This window comes from Acanthopagrus latus, chromosome 10, assembly GCF_904848185.1.
Source record: "Acanthopagrus latus isolate v.2019 chromosome 10, fAcaLat1.1, whole genome shotgun sequence".
Taxonomy (NCBI): Eukaryota; Metazoa; Chordata; class Actinopteri; order Spariformes; family Sparidae; genus Acanthopagrus; species Acanthopagrus latus.
The window spans coordinates 16,545,987-16,567,582 of NC_051048.1; the positions used below are offsets into that span (position 1 = coordinate 16,545,987).

At 45.4% G+C, this 21,596-nt stretch overlaps 1 protein-coding gene across 4 annotated transcripts in view; it reads left to right on the top strand.

Moving 5' to 3' along the window:
- The first annotated feature begins 455 nt into the window (after window positions 1-455).
- Window positions 456-21,596, top strand: part of nlgn2a (neuroligin 2a) — a 188,036-nt gene continuing 166,895 nt past the window's right edge. For 2 of the 4 annotated variants that reach the window (XR_005077265.1, XM_037111608.1), the window contains exon 1: window positions 456-1,687. The gene's annotated coding sequence lies outside the window, so the exon portion shown is untranslated. Of the gene's footprint in view, window positions 1,688-3,373; window positions 3,392-21,596 lie in introns of those variants that run through there. The other 2 variants (XM_037111610.1, XM_037111609.1) reach the window with 2 other exon arrangements.

The following is a 21,596-nucleotide window of genomic DNA, read 5'->3' on the forward strand; positions in this document are numbered from 1 at the left end:
ACTGTATGTTATATCTTTTTTATCTTCTGTGGTGTCGCTATAAAGTTCATTTAATACCCTGTTTGGCTCCCGGTGATATGTATCCATCAGTGATTAACATGGTGAGCCTCCTGTAGGGATTAGCCGGGGGAGAAATAGAATTAAATGTTCTCTGAGTTTACGGGGGAAACTACATGACGTGTATCTTATGGACGTTTCTCTGCGATGGATGGAGAGGACGTGGAGGAGGGCGGCCGGGTTAAAGAGGGATGCTGGTGGTGGCTGGGTTGAACGGAGAAAGGAAAGGAAAAAAGGAAAGATGCAGGCCAGGGTGAAGGGATGGATGGAGTGGAGGAGAGAGAGAGAGAGAGAGAGAGAGAGAGAGAGAGAGAGAGAGAGAGAGAGAGAGAGAAAGAGAAAAAAGGGGCTAGTATCCCTTTAACGTCCTCTGACGTCACGCTGATGCAGATCTGCCCGGCTGGATGCGAGCGGAGGAGAGGAGGAGAGAGGGATGCCGAAAAAAAAAATTAAAACTCCCCGGCGTTCATTTTTCGCATCCCTCCAGCAGAAAAGGGCTGCAGACCACAACCTCCGCACACAGAGAGTGGGGGGGGTGCCACTCAGGACTGACACCTGACTCCAGCGAGAGGCTGTCACCGCGGCGGAAACTGCGCCGAAACGCCGCACATTTGTTTTAGCATAGGAGCGACCATATTGAGGTCAGAGGAAAGCGTTGCCAAGGCGACCAGCTTGCTAGGGAGGACACTGCGGCGCGCATCACACGCCGAGAGCGAGCGAGCTTGAGTGCGTGCGTGCCTGCCAGCGTGCGCGCGCGTGCGACAGCCAAGCCGAAGCGGTCACGGCAGCCACACAGCAGCAGCAGCAGCAGCGGCGGCGACGGAAGCAGCAGCGGCGGCATCTTCTCACACGACTACCCGGCGACAGCGCAGTCCACGACGAGCCGAAGCTGAGCCGAGGCTTGCAACGTGACTTCGGCGGCGTCGGAGTTCGCATGAAGGGGGATTTATCGAGGATTTATCGACGACGTCCCAGAAAAAACGCTCGAAAAAACCTGAGCAGCCGCGACCACCGGGGGTCCCACACAGGTGACACTTCCCGGCTGTCAGAACCACCAAGACCCCGCGGATACGGACACGGACACGGGGTGTTTCGTTAAAGCGTCGATAGAAAGAGACACTCTCCCCGAGGCAAACCGGACTGTCAGCCGAGAAATTAATTAATATATTGCCGTGGTGGAGAAGACGTTTACCGAGCCGAGCCGAGCTGAGCTGAGCCGAGCCCGCCCGCTCGGATGGGGAATCATACAATATCCTGTATGTGTCGGCTAATGCAGTAGAGCGGGCTTGATTTCTGCTATCCAGCCTTCACTGTCGCTGTCTCCAGCAGTCATGAAGTCCCACCTGCCGGCCCGGTTGGATTGAACGAGGTGGTGCTGTCGGGGGACATTTTTTTTTTGTTTTTTTTTTTTTGGAAAGGTTTTGTTTATTTGTTTATTTATTTATTTTTTATATAGAAGCGAGCTCTTTTTGCTCGCTTGACATTTACCACTGCTGGAGGGAGGGTTGTTGAAGAGGACAAGGAGGAGGAGAAGGACGAAATCTCAGGAAAACAACAACAACAGCAAAAAACAAGGAACATCGGTGGGCATCTGGCACCCCACCAGCACCAGAGGATCACACATTACCAGGTAGGCTGAGGTTTACAGGGTCTGTGCTGATTTTTGCCGAAGGCATGAAATGACACTGTAAAATGTGTTGGTCTAACTGATCATTCCTCTGAAGTTTGCATTTTTAAATGTGTATGTGTGTGTGTGTGTACTTGAAGATAATCTTTGATGCCTAGTGAAAAAAATGTGCATCAAGATCACTAAATTGGGGCAGAATAGAGAAATTATGTGCAAATGTTTCTTTCTTTCTTTTTAAAAAATTTTTAATCAGACTGTCCTTTTCAAAATGCATTTGGTGTTGCCCAAAACATGTATGGAATGATCGACATCCTGTCGCTCTTTGGACAGTCTTTTGGATGTGGCAGCCTGTGATGTATTTTCGCCCTGTGGTCATGTCAGACCTGTTGAGGATGAGTCGTGCTTCATGCAGACGCGCCGCCGATCCTCCACGGCAGAGAAGATCCTCAAGTCCACACCATTAACGGGGGAGTCGGAGCTCCTGTGGTGGAATGAGAGAAACAGAGGAGGCCATTCAGTCGGACTGAGCTCATTCCTCTGTCCTCCTAACGAGCAAGATTTCTGAGCTCGTTAATCGAAGTCATCAGTTCTCGATCAGTCATCGGGCATATGGTGGTCGCTGTGGCTTTCTTGAATTGTGCATTCTCTTGAATGCGAGTACAGTGAATACGAGTGGAAGGGACATTCAGCCAGAAAACCACCCTGTCTTGCAGAGAGATGATTGAAAAGAAGCACACACACACTCACAAAAGTCCCCCTTCACCAGTTAAATCATCCCTCAACTTAATATGAGCATATTTTCCCGGGGTCTTTGTACTCGAAAGACCCAGGAAACGCCATGGCCATGAGAACATATTCCCCTAAATGCTCCTCTCTCCACACAAACACGAATGCATGCACACACACAGCATGAAGAATGGAGCGCATTTATATGCTGCGGCTGGTGTTGTGGGGCATTCGGATCGGCAGGGCCTGCTAGATGATAGAATTCAGCAGGGACAAGAAGACCTCTGTTCTTATCTGCGGCGACGAGAAGGGGAAGGCAGCTCCGCTCAGCTCGGCTCGGCTTCTCTTATTGCTAGCATGCCCATATAGTCCGATAGGGACTTCTCCTCTGTGGGGAGAAAGCGTTTTAATGGAGGCGGGAGGAAAAAAATGTGCCACTGTTCTTGTGCTAAATAGATGTTGTCACAGAGGAGTGGTTATTTATCTCGATGGCGGCTGGCTGGAAACTTTGAGGACCTGTGGAAATTTTTAAAGGAGATAAAAGACGCATGATAATGCAGTCCACAGTGATTGCGGGCATTCGTGTGGAAGAGAGAAACATGTACACATAGAAAGGGGGAGACATCCTAGAGCATTTCTGCAGCAATGCAATACAGCGTTCTTCTCTATTCATTCGGGGTCAGCGGCTGATTTACAACAACCTTATATAAACAGCCTTGCCAAGGCCTGTACACACCTTTTCATGTGCCTGAACATTCTGCCCATCAAAAATTTGTTCAAAAAATGTTCCTGTGTGTGCGTTCCAACCAAATGCAGGCAAGGCTCCTGAAAACATTGCTCGGCGCCATCCATCTCCTGCGAGGTGCAGCAAAGCTGGAGGCAGATGGGGCTGAAGCGTTCAAAGCGTGTTGTCGGCTAGATTGATGGCTCCTAGCGCGGGTCGCCAAGCAGTCAACAGATGCAGGCTGGTGTTGTGACAGGGTGGGTTGAAATAGCCATCACAGTCGCACTTTCACAGTCCTTAAAATCCCTATCTGTCTGTTTACCGCTGCTAATTTTGTCCCTCACTATTTATTTTTACTGGAGATAAATCAGTGACAGCAGGTCCCCCAGTGCGTGAGGATGTTTTCTGACTTTCGGAGATGACAGCAGATGCTGCTAATTTTAGGTGAGAGATGTCATCTGTGTAAAAAAAAAAAAATCTTCAGCATTGTGGGCGCTGTCATGTTGACTGGAGGACTGGAGTCTCATCTGATGATTGCTGGCGAAATTAGATGTTTGTTTAGCAAAGTTGAAATGAATTAGTCAAGCCAAGGCTGGCTGAACACGCAAGTCCTCAGGGAGGCACTGTTGCTCATGTCTCCCTTTTGTTACGAGAAGACGAGGAAAGGGAACAATGTGTGTCAGTTATTGCTTTGAAGGTGCGGAAATGTACTTTCAGCACAGCTGGCACAACTTTGTTTACCCATCAGTGAAAATTTGTTTTCCGCATCTCAGCCAACTTGAAGGCTCAGTTAGTGGTTGTATTTTTGATGGAATATTCAATAACTGTGGGGACCTGTGTGCACATTTGACGATTAGCCAATTAATGCGTTGTCTACAAAATGCCAAAAAACAAACAAACCGTAATTTCCCAGTGTCTTTTTCACATTGCTTCTTTTGACCAACCGTCCAAAACCCAAAGACTCTTCATTTGCGATCATTAATGACAAAGACAAGCAGCAAATCCTTACTTTTAAGAAGCTGCAAATTTTGACACTTGAGCTTGAAACAATAATCGATTGTCAGAACAGTTGACAAGCTTCTTTCCATCGACTAAAAGATTAATCGATGAATCATTGCGGCTCTGAGCAGTTTCTCCAACACGTGCCTGTTGCTTGGACCTCCTCTGTGTTACCACTAAACTCCACCATCGTACTCCGTTTTTTGCTGATTCTCGAGTAGAAAATAGAGCTGATTAAATGGAATAGCTCCACAATGGGTTCTCTTCTTTTTTTTTTTTATAAAGGAAGGCTTGGTAATTAACAACAAGCTGCTCACAATGGGAATATACCCCTTCTTCTCCCTTGAGCACCGTTCTCGGCATGTAATCACACAGACTTCTGCACATGTTCGTTGACTTGTGTCGGCGGCCACTCTCTGAGACCGTATACACTCCGCATGTCTCCTTTATCCCTCATTCGTGTATTCATTTGTTTCTCCCCTCCATTCATTCGTGTCCGACTCCTTCATTTGGTTCAAAGGGAGCCTGTCTGTTTTTTTTCGGCAAGAAGTGTGTGTCGTTGCTATGGCAGCATCTTTTTGGAAGGATAAGCCCCGCAAAGATTTTAAACCTGAAGCTTTTGGTTTGTTTTCACCGGTTCGTATCTGTGCTCCAGCATGTGTCCGTATGTATTAAGGCTGCAAATTTCATCAAAAAAAAACAACTGACATCAACACATCGACTGCTGCAATATCCAAAGTGCTGGAGGCTGCATTTTTTTTCTTTGTGATAAAGCCCAGTAAACAATGTTCTCTGGTGCTGTGCAGAATCCCGACATTAAATCGTTACGACCAAATATTTTATTGTGGTCAAAATGAGCAAACCTAAGCATTAGCATGTCTTATTTACTCCGAGTTTGTGGAGCTGAAAAAAAAAAAGAGAGGCATTTGCAAAACTTGGATGTCCATTTTTTTTGTTGTTGTTATGCAGTTCTTGCGTATGTGGTGGTGAATACTATTGATCTGGCAATTTCCTTTCGGAGTTATTGAAAGAGAAAAAGGAAAAGATTACATTATATTGTTGAGGATTGTTTCCTGAGACAAGTACCTCCATCTTCCCTGCTCAGCCTGTCTGTTTTGTTGTGATTCTCTTTATAGTGCTGGTCTCCCACAGTCCCACCACAGTGGCTCATCTCTCTCCTTTGTCTGAGCCTGTTGAATTTGCTTTGCTCTCTGGGGTGCAAGATGGGGATGAGGGGTTAGAGCCATTACTTGTCTCAGCTCCATTCCCCCTCTCTCTTTTCTCTCTTTTCCTTCTGCCTCAGTCGTCCTCTTTTTTCTGTATTGCAGTATATTATTTCTGTCTCCCCAAGTCCTTTCCGCACACAGTCTCTTCAAATATGTCTTCCTCCGCCTCCTCCGTGTGTCTTCAAACCCTCATGTTGTCCATCAACCAGAGGCGAACGGTGCCGTATTGTCCCCGGTGGGCTCATTAAGGTTAGATCAAGGTTGAACGCTGTCTGACACATTTTGATCGAAAAAAACCTGATGTCCGCTCCTCAAATCTCCGGTTAATAGCAGCAGCAACCTTCACATCGCCACCCCTCCCATCTCCTGCTAGAACCAGGCTGACCACCGGCCAAGATCAATGAACATTTTCTCCTCTCTCTTTCAAAGAGATAAAAGCCAAAGGAAGTCACAGAGACAGTGAGAAACCACCCAGAGCACACCCATCGGCCAGCTCCGAAGTGCTCGCTCCCCTCTCAAGTTTGACAGTGCGGTAGGTTGGATACAGCTCCACGTTCCCCCTGACAATAGACAACCTGCAAAGATTAAAACCACTGTCGAGTGATTTCCGAACAAATAATTCCATTCATAACAGAGGTGCAAGGCTACAATGGGATTTCATGCTCCTGTGTTGCAGAGTTGGACTCTGAATAGAAAGCTTGATACAGATTTGATGGAATCAACAGCACTGGAGTCAGCAACAGCCGGGATTAAATACATCCTGCTTTCTGGCCAATCAGATTGACTGACAGTTGGAATCCATGCTGCTCTGAGCAGTGCAGCTCATCCCTCTGGCAAACTGAGCGACTTCCCTGCATTTCTCTGCTGCATTCATGGGAATTCTACCTGCGTGTTTTGCTTTTTGTCCTTAATACCCCTCTGCAATCCTTTCCGTAGTCCAGGGATTTTATACACAAATCTCACTGCAACATAACTTTGGAGATTAATGTGTTCATGAAAAATCCCTCTTTGTTCGCTTGTTACTCATTACAGTTGCGCGCTGTCTCCCGCGGCGCTGCAGTGGATCTTGCCGCGTGTTAGGCTACATTTGGCCATCGATAGGGGATGTTGGAGTAATTGAGCGAGTTATGGTATTGACAGCATCTCAAGGTCAGGAGGAGCCACATTCTCGCGAGTATTCCGCAGTAAACCCTCAGCATCGCAAACAAGCTCCGGGTCAACGGGTCTGGAGACAGGCAGGTAGGCAGGCCGCTGTTCCTGCCCTCTTACCCCAGACACACACAGAGAGAGGAGGAGAGAATGTGCTCTGAAAGTCAAGTGACCGCGGATGTCTCAAGGAATGGAAAAGAGTGGAGGTAGCAAGCTGAAAAGCAAACAGGAGGGGGCTTCGGAAAGGCAAGCTTTGAAGGAGTGTACTGTATAAAAGGCAGAGAGAAAGGCAGAGGAATGCCTAAAAACATTACAACGCCGCCATCTCTATTTTGGACTCCTAACATCTGCTATATGCTACCTCTTCCCTGCTGGTGTACACACATTAGTATGGGCTGACACACCACCACACGTATTAGTATGAGCTGTCAGCCGAAAGCCCTAACAACTAGCTAGAGAAAGACCAGTTGAATGGTAATGCTGGCAAAGGAAGAAGCAGCAGTAGTGGCTGTGTTGGCCAACATGCTGAAGTGCTATCACTGTGGCTGCACTGTATAATGATGAGGGGTTTGTTATAAAACACACGTATTTCCCTCTTGTGCTGGCAGACACGCACTGAGTGCCAGTCTCAGTCGGTCACACATAATGAGCCTCTGTGTCGGCATAGCCAGTGGCTGTCCCATAGTACAGGCTATGCCGATAATCGATTTGATGCCCATTTGTTGACATAAGTGACAGCGGGTTTTGAGGCGTGGACAGAGATGCCGGCTAATAGCGACACTTGAGGACGCATTGATACCAGTTGCTGCCGTCGGTCTCCCAGGGCTTGGTGCCGCTATCGAGAGGAGGTCTGGATGAGCTGCTTACAGCAACACAGTCACAACCTCCTCTGCTGCTGAGAAATGTATCGGTAGGCAGCCGATGCGTGTGGGTGCATGCATGCGTGTACAGTTGCACGTCACCTCTTCGACCTTACTCTGAGAATTGAGCCTCAACCCCTCCACCCCTGAGCAAATGGAGCGTTTCAAGTACTTCCGTGTGCCGTCGAGCTCCACTTGATGCATTGTTAGGCTGCTGGGCTTTAACTGTCGTGATGGCGGGCGCTAATGAAAAGAATAAGCCTGTTCTTACGCAGCGAATTAATATTTCTCTTCTTTGACAGGCCTTTGCTAGATTCTGGTTTAGTTTGTGTGTATGTGCGTGTGAGTATGAATGCTGGTTAGAAATGAAAGCAGGAGCCACGACAGTGATGAATGAGCACCAGAATGGCAGCGTTAGAGTTTCGCGCTCGATGATGCCAAGCAGGCAATGATCGTCGCTGTTATTGTCACAATCAGCAAAGAAAACACTAACCCTGAGGATGAACAGGGACACAACACACTCACAAAAACACACACAAACAGTGAACGATTCTTCCTTTGTGCGCACAGTAAATAGCAAATGCCCCAAAACCTCTGGCACGCCTTTCTTTCTTGATTTGTTTTAACCAAAGGCGTTTTCCTTTTGTTTTCTCTTAATGTTTAAGGATGCGGCATGTGTATCCTCCATCCCTCATAGAAAACAATGTGTGTCGGTTAAATCATTCATCTGTGGCTCTTCACACTGTCTCTCAAGGCTGAGGCAATTCTTCTGCTGACAAATGGTAGCAGGGAAGAGGGGGTAAATTCCAATCTCTGTGGATGACTTCTGGGCCAAACAACCTGCATGAGCTGATTTTTTTTTTGTAGACTATACTTGCACAGGTAGCAGCTCACAGCACCAGGAACATAAATGTCAGTGTTCTGACTCGTACCGAACTTTATTGAGTGCACTTATCTGCTACCCTCAGGCTACAGTATCTCGGTGAAAATGACTCATCTTCCCTGTGCAGTGCCCTTCATACGTCCCCTCAGTCTAGAATTTACCAAAGGTGTAAGAAAGAGGGAGAAAAAGTGTAAAGAACAAGGATGGACATTCTTTGGTTACAGCATTTAAGAATTTAGAAGATTAGAAATAAGAAGCATGGTATAAGAAGTATGGAATATAAAGGTGGAGGAGACAGGATTGTATAGGTGGCATGTAAATAGAGGAACAGCTCTCCATTAGAGGAAGAAAGATAGGGTCTTGTCGCCTTAATTAGCCAGGGTAAGGGAGTGTAACCTTGATCGCATGCTGGTGCTAACAACTAATGAGTTGTGAGATTGATTTGCTGGGCTATATGATCACGTGTATTGCTTATAGATGGCGGATCGCGGCAGGGTGGGGTTGTTCCTGCGGAAACGAAGACATGGGAAGAAAGCAACAGAACTCCCCTGGTGCCAACATGAAACGATCTCTTTCCATTTGGGTTTAAACTCCAGGGACATGGAAACAAGATGGGGAATGGGAGAAGGGGGCAGCGATTTAGAAGCCTGCGAGTCAGCAGGATTTCCTGGGCCTGCTTTTTCTTTTTTTTTTCCCACTGCCTCATTCTCCCTCTCTCTCTCTCTCTGCTTTTGTTGGGAATAAACACATTTCAAAGGATGAGCATTTTCCCCCTTGCTGGAGAACGTGCTTCACATTCCGGAAGACAGAATGGCCGCAGTGGTGTGGATTGTGTAAGCACGGTTGGTGTGTATGTGTGTTCTTGACATGTGTATTCCTCCTTTTGAGGTTTTGTTGACAGGTAAATATCTGAATTGATTTTCCAAAGGTCTCTCTAAGACTGCCCCATGGATTGCGCTCTTGACATCTCATTTTTTCAAGACTTTGACAAACCTGAAGAGGTGGAGTGGTATTGATTGACGCAGGTGAGCCGATAGTTCATAATCATCTGTAAAATTAAGAAATTCCCATCCCAGAATTATTGGACGGTCCCAGTCAATTTAGTTAAGGACACATGGGAATTTGACCCTCACAGTTGGATCCACAACCCACCCCTCCACCGGTCACCCTACTAACCTCCACCCATTTGCCTTCCCGTCCCTCCTCCGTTCTTCTCTGCCACTGGCTAGTCAGGCCGGCCCCTGCCCTCTCCATTTTCTCGTCTCTCCACTTAATTAACCCATTGATCAGGATGCTCATAAATTAGTCCTCTGGAGAGGCCCTCATAGAGCACTCTTCTCCTTTTCTCACACCCGGAGCCCGGGGCCACTATTTCATTGGCCACGTGGTTACAAACAAGGTCCCTTGACCAACCCTGAGCCTCAGTTGTGTCATCATTTGAGACCAAATGTATTTTTCAGAATTTCAGTCGATTCAGCTTGTCGGTGATTTACAACGGGGTTGGCGGAAAGAGGCATTAAGGCGAAGTAGGAAGCAGGGAGTTGGGTGGAGGTCAATGCTGCCCTTGTACAACCTCTCAATTCATTAGGCTCACATAGCTCAACCTCTTCATGGAACCCCCTTTGTGTCTGAAAATGTTTTCCACTTCCTTCCGTCTTTCTCTTTGCACTCTGTCTGTCCTGTTCTCCAGAGCAGGGTACCGGGTGCCTGCTCAGAGATTTGCTCAATTAGGAGGATCTCTGAAATCACTATGGAGTAGCCCCTCTAACAACCCCTCACCAACATCCTCTCGCCTATTTCTCCCATGTCTACTCTGCCTCTGCTTTGCCCTCCCTTTATCTTTAACCACAACCTCTTTCATTGTTTGTCTTTTTCGCTCCGAGGACCCTATTCTTCTATGTTTTCCTCCTGAATCTCCTTTGTGCAGCTCTTGCTACACTCTGGACTTAAATTATCTTCACCCTTACCTGCCTTATTTCTGTAATGTTTTATCCATGCCTTGCCCCATGATGCGTCCCACCCCATGCCCTCTGTCAACTTTTTATTGTTGCCTAATGGAGTGCTAAATTAATCTGAACCAGGAACATGTGTTATGTATGGGCTGATTCCGGGTGGGCGAATGTTTCGATTTAAAGGCTTGGCGTACTGTTGCATTCATTCATTTATATCTAAATGTCACCTGCAGGGGCCACAGCCAGAGACCAGAGTGTTAACGGAGCCAGAGGCTATGTGTGCATTTCAAAGTCTGTTAAATATAGAATGCTTTGGCACAGGGGAATGCATATAGAAGAGAAATGATTTCTGTTAACAGCGTGGCTACAAGAACTTTGTCACAATAAAGTTCACATCGCCTGAATGGCGCAGGGGGAATATACTGAGCCACCAGCATAGTGAGCTGGGTGTGCTCCTCAGCTGTGGTGCCTGCAGCGACACTGGGGTGCTTCATCAACAACTTCTGGCATGTACCCATTGGGAAGGAAGCCAGTCAGGGGCCATATCTTTGCTATGCTACTGTAGCAGCTCCACAAGAACCTGTGTGGAGTCTAGTGGGACATTGTATTGTCAGCCTCGGAGCACATCTTGGTTTACCTCTTCCCTTCCAGGTGAAAAGACGACAGATGGCAGCCTGCACCCACCCTGGACTACCTTAGAGAAGAAGGCCAGCTGTGTCTTGGCCATTACAATGTGGTAAAAATGGGTGTCAATAAAGTTTTTTTTTGTTTGATACTACTCATAACCTTGGCGAGTCCAATATCACTATTCTCTCTGAAAGGATTGCTATTGTGGCCTTCTGCAAATAAAAAAGAGGCAAAGACAGCAAGGATTCACATATAGAAAGACTTAGAAGAGCTGAGCAAGCTGAGGGGGTTGGATGGATTCCTTTCGGCTCATGTGTTAGCCCTGTGTTGCTAGGGTTCAAGCCCAACTCATGGTTATTTGTTTATCGACAGTGTATATGTCCATCTTATTATACCAGAATGAGGCAATATCTGTGGGGAGCTTGAGAGTACTGTGGAGGTGAGTTATCATCTTTGTTGTCTGACCACATTGTGCTGTACATTGTGTGTCTGTTGACTCCTTTATGCCTAAGTAGCTCAGCCTGTCACGCACAGGCACAGATGCAAGGACACACATGCAGGTACTCCTAGCCTCAGGCATATTTCACCATAACTGTCAGTGCTACATAAGAGTAAATATGTTTTCGGGAATAATCTGATCTGCCAAGTGCCCTATCCAGCTCATGAGTCTTTTCTGTACAACAGTTATAATGCTATTACATTTACTCTTGTCAAAGCCCAACTTCAAGGTCAGTCACGACAGACAGGGATTTAGAGTTGGAGCTGAGCAGAGAACAAGTTAAACATTGTGGTTTTACGCATTAGAGTAAAATAGTTTCCCAGGGGTCCTACAAGTCAAGGTCAGCGATAACACTATAACATGAGGTTGCAGTATTTAACACCGCGTCAACTTTATCCCTGGAGTGATGGAGTCTATAGAGATTAGCATACCTGTCAGCCCTTTAGTCAGCATGTTTGTATGCATAATGTTATTCTGTATAAAGAATCTTATTTACAATTATTATTTACAGGAACAATGTCAATACGCTTGCGCTTATTTACATCCGTGACTCTCTTCACCTCTGTTGTCAAAGTTTCCATGCAAATGGTGAAACTCTACACATGACCCGTGATTTTTATTCATATCAAGCAAAGCTATGTTCTGTCTTTGTCTTTGTTTTTTTAAATGAATAGTGGTTGTGTAAGATCTCCCCAGAAAGCATGGCAGCGTGTCATCTCTGCAGTTGTCAGCCTGTAAAAATAGCAGTATTATGGTGTCTGAGTACATTACAACCAACACAGACAAGAGCATGTCCATCAAATCGAAATTGTATCGTTGGGATGTTAATGATGAATCACGTTAGAAAAATTTGATTGATAAGATGAACCGACAAGGAATTAATTTGCACGTTGTTTATGCATCCCAGGATATACGTTAATGGAAAACCTTTTCCCCATGAAGAAAAAATATTCAATCATGACCTTTTTAATCCAGCGTACATGTTGAACCTTTGTGCTGTTACACCGCTTGAAGATGTACATGAAGAGCTTATCTCAAAGACCTTATTTCAGATGTGAGCTATTGAGTACCTTGTACGAAGACTTCATGATGCATGATTCTTTAAAAACCCACCCCTTCCACCTACTGTACCTTAATCCCCACCATTATCCTCAACCTGGAAGCAGTGAAGTGGTGGTAAATTATGACTTGCAGTCAGTCATCATCATTAAGCTCCGTTCAGCTGACGCCAGCCTCAAAACCGCAGCTGTAAGTACCCAGGATCAGACCAGGAGGAAGGGCTTTTTCACTGCAGTCGCATGTCCATGTACTTTGCTTTCCCTCCTAACATAGTTAGAGTATTCATCTTTCATCTAGCATCTGCTATTTATTTTACCTTTATTCATGTCTGATTTAGTTCAGTCTATGCTTTGAGTGTATTTCCTTTTGCCTTGAATATTTAGAATCAAATTCACAGCATTTAAGACTAGATTTTAGTTTAGTTCAGGTAAGATTTCGCTGCCGCCGCTTCCCCGCTGCCGGCGCACAGTGACACTCTAAATCGAAAACAACATCCAGTCTATCATGTTATCTTGAACTGATGCATGATGGGTACAGACCCTGGCACAAAGCAGGAATCATCATTCACTGTGCTGTCTGTGCCTGTGATGAAATAGCTGTCGTGGTGCAGGTCTAGTGTCGGCTCTCTGTGTCCCATCATGGATGACAAACAAAGCACCATCTACATATAAACGGGTCCTCCACACTGAGAAACACAGGAAAGCATCCTCGAAAGATAAATGCAAAGTGAGGAGAAATGGATTTAAAATTCAAGCTCTATAATTTGAATAGGTTGGATCTGCATTTATGTATGTATGTGTGAAAGAAACACTGTAACTTCCCTATAATACATACACACTAGTGTTTGAAATTACAACTACACACTTCCTTGCATTGTCATGCTCATACACAATTCTAACATTTCAGCATTTCTACTTGGCTGCTTTCTGGGAGCATGCATAATAAGTTTTCTTTCAGCACACACACACACACATACACACACACACACACACACACACAGGTATGAGCAGCTTAGCTCACCCTAACCCTTACCCAAACAAATTTAGGCCTAAATCCAACCCTAACCTAACCTCAATTCATAACTTACCTCTAAACTTAACCAGGACCTCAGTAAGCATGTTTTGAGAACTTGCAGTCCTGACATGGTCAGCATTCATGCCAGAAAGGGTCCCCAATAGGTCCTAAAAACACATTAGTTGTCCCCAAACGTAGCTTATGTCAGAAACACACACACACAAATTATGCACACTACATACACATACATACACAGATAAATTGCATCGCTCAGTCTCATTTGAAAAAATGGATAAAGAAAAAAAGAGAGGAAAAGAAATGTAAAGTAAATGTATGCAGACGCGCCAGGCATGCACATTAAACTCATTCAAGCATAACAATATTTTCTTTCGTATAATATGTATAATGGGATCAAATTACCATACACACTGTAAATCATGTCAGGCACACACGCCTGCACCCACACACATCCTGCATGCTACGCAGATAGCCCTTACCACATGCAAGATATTTTCTCAATGGCTCATAAGTGATAGAGTTAAGTGCGGCATCTATTTATCGCTTTGTGACTTAAATGTCACATCAGTGGTTGGCTTGCTGATGTCTTGCACGAGGCACACTGACAAGTTCACAGGCATTACGCCTCGCTGCCTCTGTCGTCAAGGAGAATATTAGTTTTCTTCTGAAAGGTCGCCCTGAGTACTGTGCTCCATCAAAACACATAAGTCAGAGCTTCTACCTGATGTGAGGCGAAGTGCAATAATACAGCCACACCAGTAACTCCTGGTTGTCGTTGCCACTGTCTTTCTTCCATCTTTGTGTGGTTCTATGATTGTGATAAATAACCAGAATAACTAGTAACTCTTAACTAAACAGCAAGATTCAGTACACCAATAACATGACAGCAGTTGTCATTTTTTCAGACACTTCTAGGGGTCCATGTTTACATTTTGACAGCAAGATGAGTATCACATATTTCTAGCACCTCTAAGATGCCCTCTTTGGAAGGAGGTCAGAATGGGTTATTAGTTGTGCAGAGCCACTAATTTGGCCCCCTGTTCCCAAACAAACAGTCAACATTTGGTTTCTTTTATACATGACCATTTTTCCAATGATCACCCAAGAGACTTCCTTTTCAAAGAACATCATCTTTTCTAACCTAACCTCTACAGATGAAAAGTTAACAAAACCTTTGCAACGGAAGCGTCCTGTTTCCATCCTTGTCTAACCAACAGTTCTCTCTGGCTTCTTTCAATCATCATTCCTTCCTTTACTTTCACCAAGTAGTTTTTGTTGCCTGAACTTAACCAAAACCTTACTTGTAGTAGGGCTGCAACTAACGATTACTGTCAATTCATCTGCAGACTAAAAATTGTGATAAATATGAATCATAATTTTCCTAGTTAACAAAAGCACTGTATGAAAGGCCAGTTGCCTACGATACAGCACTTAGAACTACCATGAATGAGAACCTTCGCCAACACATTGTAAGAAATGTTAAAAACTCAAATATGTTGATGGAAGAAAAGCTGTACGCGGCCTGGCTTCACGTACTCCCTCTCTCATCAGCTTCTGCAGATGCACACCCTCGAACACACACACAGGCTCAGGCTCTTCCCTTTTCCCGATCCATTTCTCCTCTTCTTCATCCGCACACACACACACACACACACACACATTGCTCGTATCTGTGTGGTCTCCACTTACAGCTATGTAAGGCCCCGGACCAAGCAGGTGTTGCTGAGAGATTGTGTTTTTCAGGCTATTTCTGGGCACAGGTGGACGTGGACAGTCAAAGCAACACATCGGCGCTCCCAAGACGATCCAGCCATCCGGGAGCCCAGATGTTTTAGCTCTGGCAGGAATAAATCTGTGTGAGTGTGTGTGTGTGTGTGTGTGTGTGTGTGTGTGGGCATACTAGTGTATATGGTTGCATTTGTTTTCCTAGCACTTCACGTTGACATTTCAAGCAAATGCAAGTGCAAGGCAGCAAAATAATATGATTGTATCTGAACACACGCTGTCATAAATACATTTATCTTGCACTTAAAGACTGTCGTGACTCTAGTTTAATAGCCTTAAGCTGCGTATCTGCTTTCTGCAGCATGTACATTTTTCTCCATCATGCCGCACAACATACATGCGTCTTAACTGCTGCGTAGGGAAGATAAACATCCTATAGGCTACATGTTTGTCTGCAGGTGAATGCGGCCGAGGAACATTTACTGTGATAGCCGCACTCAGCCGATAAGAAACAAAATAGGATCTGGAGCGTGGCCGGTCCTCGCCGATGAGAGATCCGGGATGAATGCACATACGTGTGTGTACACTTTGCCGCGTGAGTGCCGTTTTACGCAGAGATTAGAGCGCCTATTTTCATGATAAGGTTTGGCTTTTAGAGAGTGATGTGGAGCCTGACTGATGTTGCTGCTCTGATGTAAAGGATTATCCCATTACTGGGACCTGGACATTAGCACTCAGTCACTCACCTCAGGGAAGGGAGAGATGGGGTGGGGGGGAAGAGATGGCGAGGGTCGGCTGAATGAGGAAGAAATGGAAGGGAAAAGGGAAAGTGATGGAAAAGGGAATGAGAGGGAGATAGGAAGGAGGGAGGATAAAAGAAAGGGCTGAAAGAGCGGGGACGAAGTGAGAGATCGAGGGTTTTGCTGCATGGATAGAAATAGAAAGGGGCAAGAAGCGGCAGCAGCAGCAGCAGCAGCAGCAGCAAGAGAAGCCACGACAAGACATTACCAATGGGGGGAGAGAAGAGGAGAGCTTGGAACACTAGATAAAAGCTGATGATGAAGATTTGATAGTGTGGCTGTGAAAGAGATAGAGAGTGCATTAGGGAACAAAACCATGAATGATGCATCAAAGAAAAGACTGAGTTATTGGGGCTGGGAGTGGGAGTGGGAGTGGGTTGGGGGGGGGGTGGGGGTCGCTTGAAAAGAGAATTTCATAAAAAGGGGAGAGAAAAGCGACGGGCAACAAAAGAGGAATGGAGGATTACCGCGGATGGCAGTAAGAGGAGGAAGAGATGGAACGAGGGGGCAATATGCGAGATTAGAGGAAACGGAGAGGAGTTATTCCTGGACCAGTGTGACAGGAAGTGAAGATGGATAAGGGAGGGATGAATGAAGAAGGTGATGTGCGCGTGAGCAGAGAAGGAGAGCTGGAGGGGAGGAAGGAAAGTAGGGAATATGGCTACAGAGAAAGAGAAAGAAGGGCTGATGAAAACAGAGGACGGGTCATTATTCTGTCAACCTCTTCCCCCTGTGGATTGATCCAGTGATCTAGCTCGCCTGCACGCTCGCACAAACACACACACACATGGGGGCAATGGACGTTAAACCCGCATTGATTTGATTGGGGTCCTGTCTGGTCCTGTGTCGGCTGGTTGTTTACGAGTTCTGCGTGTAGCGTGCACACACACACACACACACACACACACACACACACTCTCACACACATATGCAGCAGGGTGGTTTACAGCCTCACTCCGGCGTTGCCCTTGAGTGTGTCCATATTGCGCCGCACAACCTTCCATCAGCCGCACCGAATCTATAAATTTAGGGCTTTTATTTCCCAAAACTGACAAATACAAGACTTTAAGAGGACTGTAAAGCAACGGTCAAACAAACATAAGATTACTGATATGTTTTATGGGGGTCACATTCACAAGCAGGGCCCGGCCACTCCTATAAAACTCTTTGTTAACTATATTTAGAAGTAGTTTTGTTGGAAGGAGGCATAAAACCACTGCTGGAGATATTAACATTTAGTTATAGTCATGGGGCTGGTTGCAGTCAATGCTTATGTGCTAAGAATCACTCAGAACAGCCATTAAAAACAGCCTGTAGGCCCAGTAATATTGAATATGAAGTGATCTGTGGCATTGGGCTCGGCTACCTTTGGCTGTGTAAGTTTGAAAAAAAAAAAATAAAATACTTACCCATATAAGCACCTTGGATTGTGTTTAAAAAGCTACTCTGTTGCCTGAAACCTTTCCAAGAACATCTCAATCTGCGGATTAAGAGTAAGACAGAGGTGTCGGTACAAGCTGTTCGGGCAAATGGTTTCGCAGGTTACAGCTGCACACTGATGTTTGTTGTTTTGATTTGGATTTGAGTGGGTTGTAGCCCCTGTCAGATATAGCCAGCAGGTAAACCGCACAGCCTGCTGTTGCTTTTCAGCAACGGCAAGTCAATGCAGTAACGCAAATTGCGAGGGCATGGAAGAAAAACATCCATTTCTCTGATGATGCCTTTAGAAAATTAAAGAAGAAGCTGGCACGCAAAACTTGAGTGGGAGTAAGGGGAGTTGAGGAGTCGGAGAGCACTGAGACAATTCATCTCAAATACTACACTATGGCAGTGAGTGATTACATGTATCTAAAGAAGAGGCATCAAGCCACAAAGAAGCTGTTATTAAATACATTGCAGTCAGAGATTTTATCCTTACAGACTGACGATAATGAAATGTGATGATCCTTGTGATGCACGCTTTCTTAACACATCACTTGTTATTGCTCAGTAAAAGTGTTAAATCTAACATTCCCCAAATGTATTTAACTTTCTTTAATTCAAATAACACATGCTGCCACACCACCCTGTAAATACAGGTGCACACCTGCCTTGTGTGCTTCAAATGGGAGAGCAAACTGTTGTTTCAACACATTGAGGATGTGAATTGTTAAAGACTTGACGGCAACAAATGTTGCCGACAATGTTTTGTCGCGCATTTTTTGAAATTATCACATGTATCAAGTGTGCATTTTAGACTTGACGGCGCTCTGCAGTTTGGATCTTTGGATCATTATAGTTGCACATTAATTTATTTGTGGCGGTCCGCCACAATATCAGCATTGGTCGCCGCATATTGATTTTCTGTTTTTTGGAGCCAGTTCTCACTCACTCAAGACAGTGCACCTGTAAGTAAATAGCATGATGTTATATACACCGATAAAATGGATGGCCATGTGTCTTTTAGTCTGCTAGTAAAACCAACGAAGAAGAGGAGGAGGACTATTTAATGCAGTTGAATTCAGTGTAACTTCCTCTGCAAAGAAGACGGCTGGCCTCATCGCCAAGATCAAGCCCCCACAAAGTCGGTCAGTTAGACGATTCGGTCCACAGAAGTCATGAGTGCGCATGCTCTATGGACGGCCGCCGCCACAATTAAAGTCTGATTCTGTGGGAAACAATCCTTTGCAGCCACCACTGGAATCTAATTCTAAAAATAGTATAAGACTAATGATGTAAGTGCAGCCTAATCTTTATCTGCAATTGTGCAGAAATACCAGGGTTAAACAGGTCTGAACCATTCTGTTGGATACAGCCCTAAAAAAGACAAAAACTCAAAATGTAAAGCAAAAAACAAACATTAGACAAACTGTGACAAATAAATCAGATTTTAGTATTCTTACCAAAATACATGTGATAATGTATAAGTCTGCACAGAACATTACCACTGTAAAATCATTTTCACCAATAACCTACATGTACAGTAGAGTAGGCTGTAACATGCAGGTCTGTTGTGCCACTGCACACTGTCAGGTCGGAGGTCTGCTGGATGATAGACAGACAAAGAGAACATGTGGCAGATGTCAGCCCAGTTATAATGCTACATGTCCAACTCTACCGCGCACACATGTGTACGCCAAGAGCGGCGATAGCTCCCGCATGAAAACACACACTTGTCATCTGCTCGATCAGCGATGACCAAGAAGGATGCCGTTATCTGCCCCGTGTCCGCCTCTCTTGATTCTCTGGGAAAAAGACAGAGCTTCATTTGTCTCTAAATGATCCCTCGCAGCTGGGCATGACAGTCAGTTGAGAATCTGTCATTTTATGCCCATAGAGGCAGCGAGAGAGAAGGGGTGGGGACAGTCAACAGGGAGCCATTGACGCAGGGAAACCATCATCCAATGAAGTCCTTGCCATTAGGCTCATTACTCGTGCCAATCAGTGGATCAATTGAGCCATCCAAGGTGCCGTAGTGGGCCGTCTCTAGAGGAGGCTGCAGGTTGATAATGACTGGAAAACGATAAGAGGGACGAAGTGAAAGAGGAGGAGATGAGTGTCTGAATGCCGAGCACTAGTAGCAGTGATTTCTGTGTGAAATTATTAGGAGGCACATGAGCATTTCACCAGCGTATACCAACTCAAATCTGCCCCGTTTTGTTGCTCAGGTAATATTGTGTTAGTTCTACAGTTCTACAAAGTATTGGATGTTTTTTTAACCTGCTAATTTCCCCGAAGACAGTTTAACATCCAAACATTTTAAGTGAAGAGAAGACGAGAGAAATTATGGTATAGAGGAGCGAAATTGCTTTTGCAATTGCTTCTTTCCTCTCTTTTTTTTTTTTTTTTACATAAAGTGCATCAACACATTTAATGGAGAGACAAACTGTAGTGAGATTGCGGTTTTACAGCACATGGTGCAGAGTGGTTCGGTAATGTAAATGTTATCAAAAAATAAATAGGGACATCAAGTGGAGTGCATGTACAGAATGTGGAGGGCCACAGTGACTGCGCTGAGGGTGTGCTGCCCCTTTCTGCCAAAGTGGAACACATTTATGATAACACACGCTGCTGGTTATTATACCGACGCTGGAGGAAAGCTGCGCGCATTTTGATGTCAGCGCGGTGGAACGGCAGGTCGCACATATTGTAGTTTTTGAAGCGAAGTGTAGCCTTTATTTGAACATCAAAGCTCGATTGTCATGCACAGTGAGCTTGGAAATTAGACACTGCAGTATGGCGCTGCTCTCTAAATAATTGAATGAATAATAAAATCGGCCCATGCGAAAATTCCCTCATTTCCCCCCTTAAAAATAGCTTTAACTGTCTAATTAATTGGTTCACATAACAAAGAAATCAGTGCATTATGGTCCATCTCATCAGGTGGGCCTGCTTCTTCATTACACTTTTATTATCACTGATATTAATTGTTCTGTTTCTTTACGAGTTGCACGGCTCTTTGTGGCTCCGCTCTATTAAAGTAATTGGGCAGTGTGTTTTTTTTATGAGTTCTGGATGAGCGACTCCACCGGGTCACCGCCACTGCGGCGCCTGGGAGGCTGAATGCTCGTCGCTCTAGCACTAACCTCACAATCGATCAGAGAGCTCGGGGGCCAGAGAGAGCTCTGTGAGGAGGAAGTTCTGCGAGGACAAAACACACTCAATAGACCTGAGGACTCGAAAAAAAGCGAAGGGTGTGTGGCGTCTCCTTGACTTACCAACCATGTGCATGGATTTATGTGACTTTCTTTGCTGTCTGACTAAAAAGGGGGGCTCATAAAACAGATGTCTCCACACTGTGTGGTGAATGGAGTGCCCTCATGGTTGCCCAAATGGAGCTAGCTCTGCCAGTCTTCATTAACTGGAGCACAGCTCTGTGCTGAAGCAACAGTCACACACTTATGGAGGTGCTGGGAGGCCCTCAGCACACACAGAAGACACACATATCCATGCAAAAACCTGACAAAATCGACTGTGCATGGCGGAAGGGTAGCATACAACTCAACGTAGACACATTTTGGTGAGACATACCTGCACAAAGACCAATGACTATACTACACCTCCCAAATAGACACGCACAAACACACACACACACACACTCCTACCAGGCGCTTGAAGCCAAACCTGTTAGCCCACAAGTGGTTGAGAAAAGAGTTAGAGAGGCTTGGAGTCAAGATGGTCCCGGTTGATTAGGAAGTAGCAGGAGTTTACCTCCTTGTGTAAAGATGATAATGACAGCTCCAGCAGCCCCTCGGCCACAGCGGACCTGTGTGGAGGACCTGTGTGGAGGACCTGTGTGGAGGACCTGTGAAGAGGAGCCGGAGTGGCTGGTGGGCAGAGGTTTGGCTCTTCAGGTTGAAGGGCGCTCAGGAATACCAGTGGTGAACTTATTGTTTAACAAGCTCTGGGCTGTCCAGTGCCGTCCTGGGAATAGCGAGGGCTGGAGAGGGAGTCGAGTCTGATGAAAACCTGATGAGGGCAATTAAATGTTCGCGGGTACTGTACACCGGTACTTCTCCTTTTGGGTGCATTTTGGCTCTCAGCTCCCTCTCTGTATTTATAACTGAATGCTTGAACACAGCCATAAAAAAGTAATGTAATCCAGTATCTTTAAATAGGTCAATTGTAGTTTGTGTTAAATGAGTCGCAGAGAGCAGTCAACAGTTTGTCAT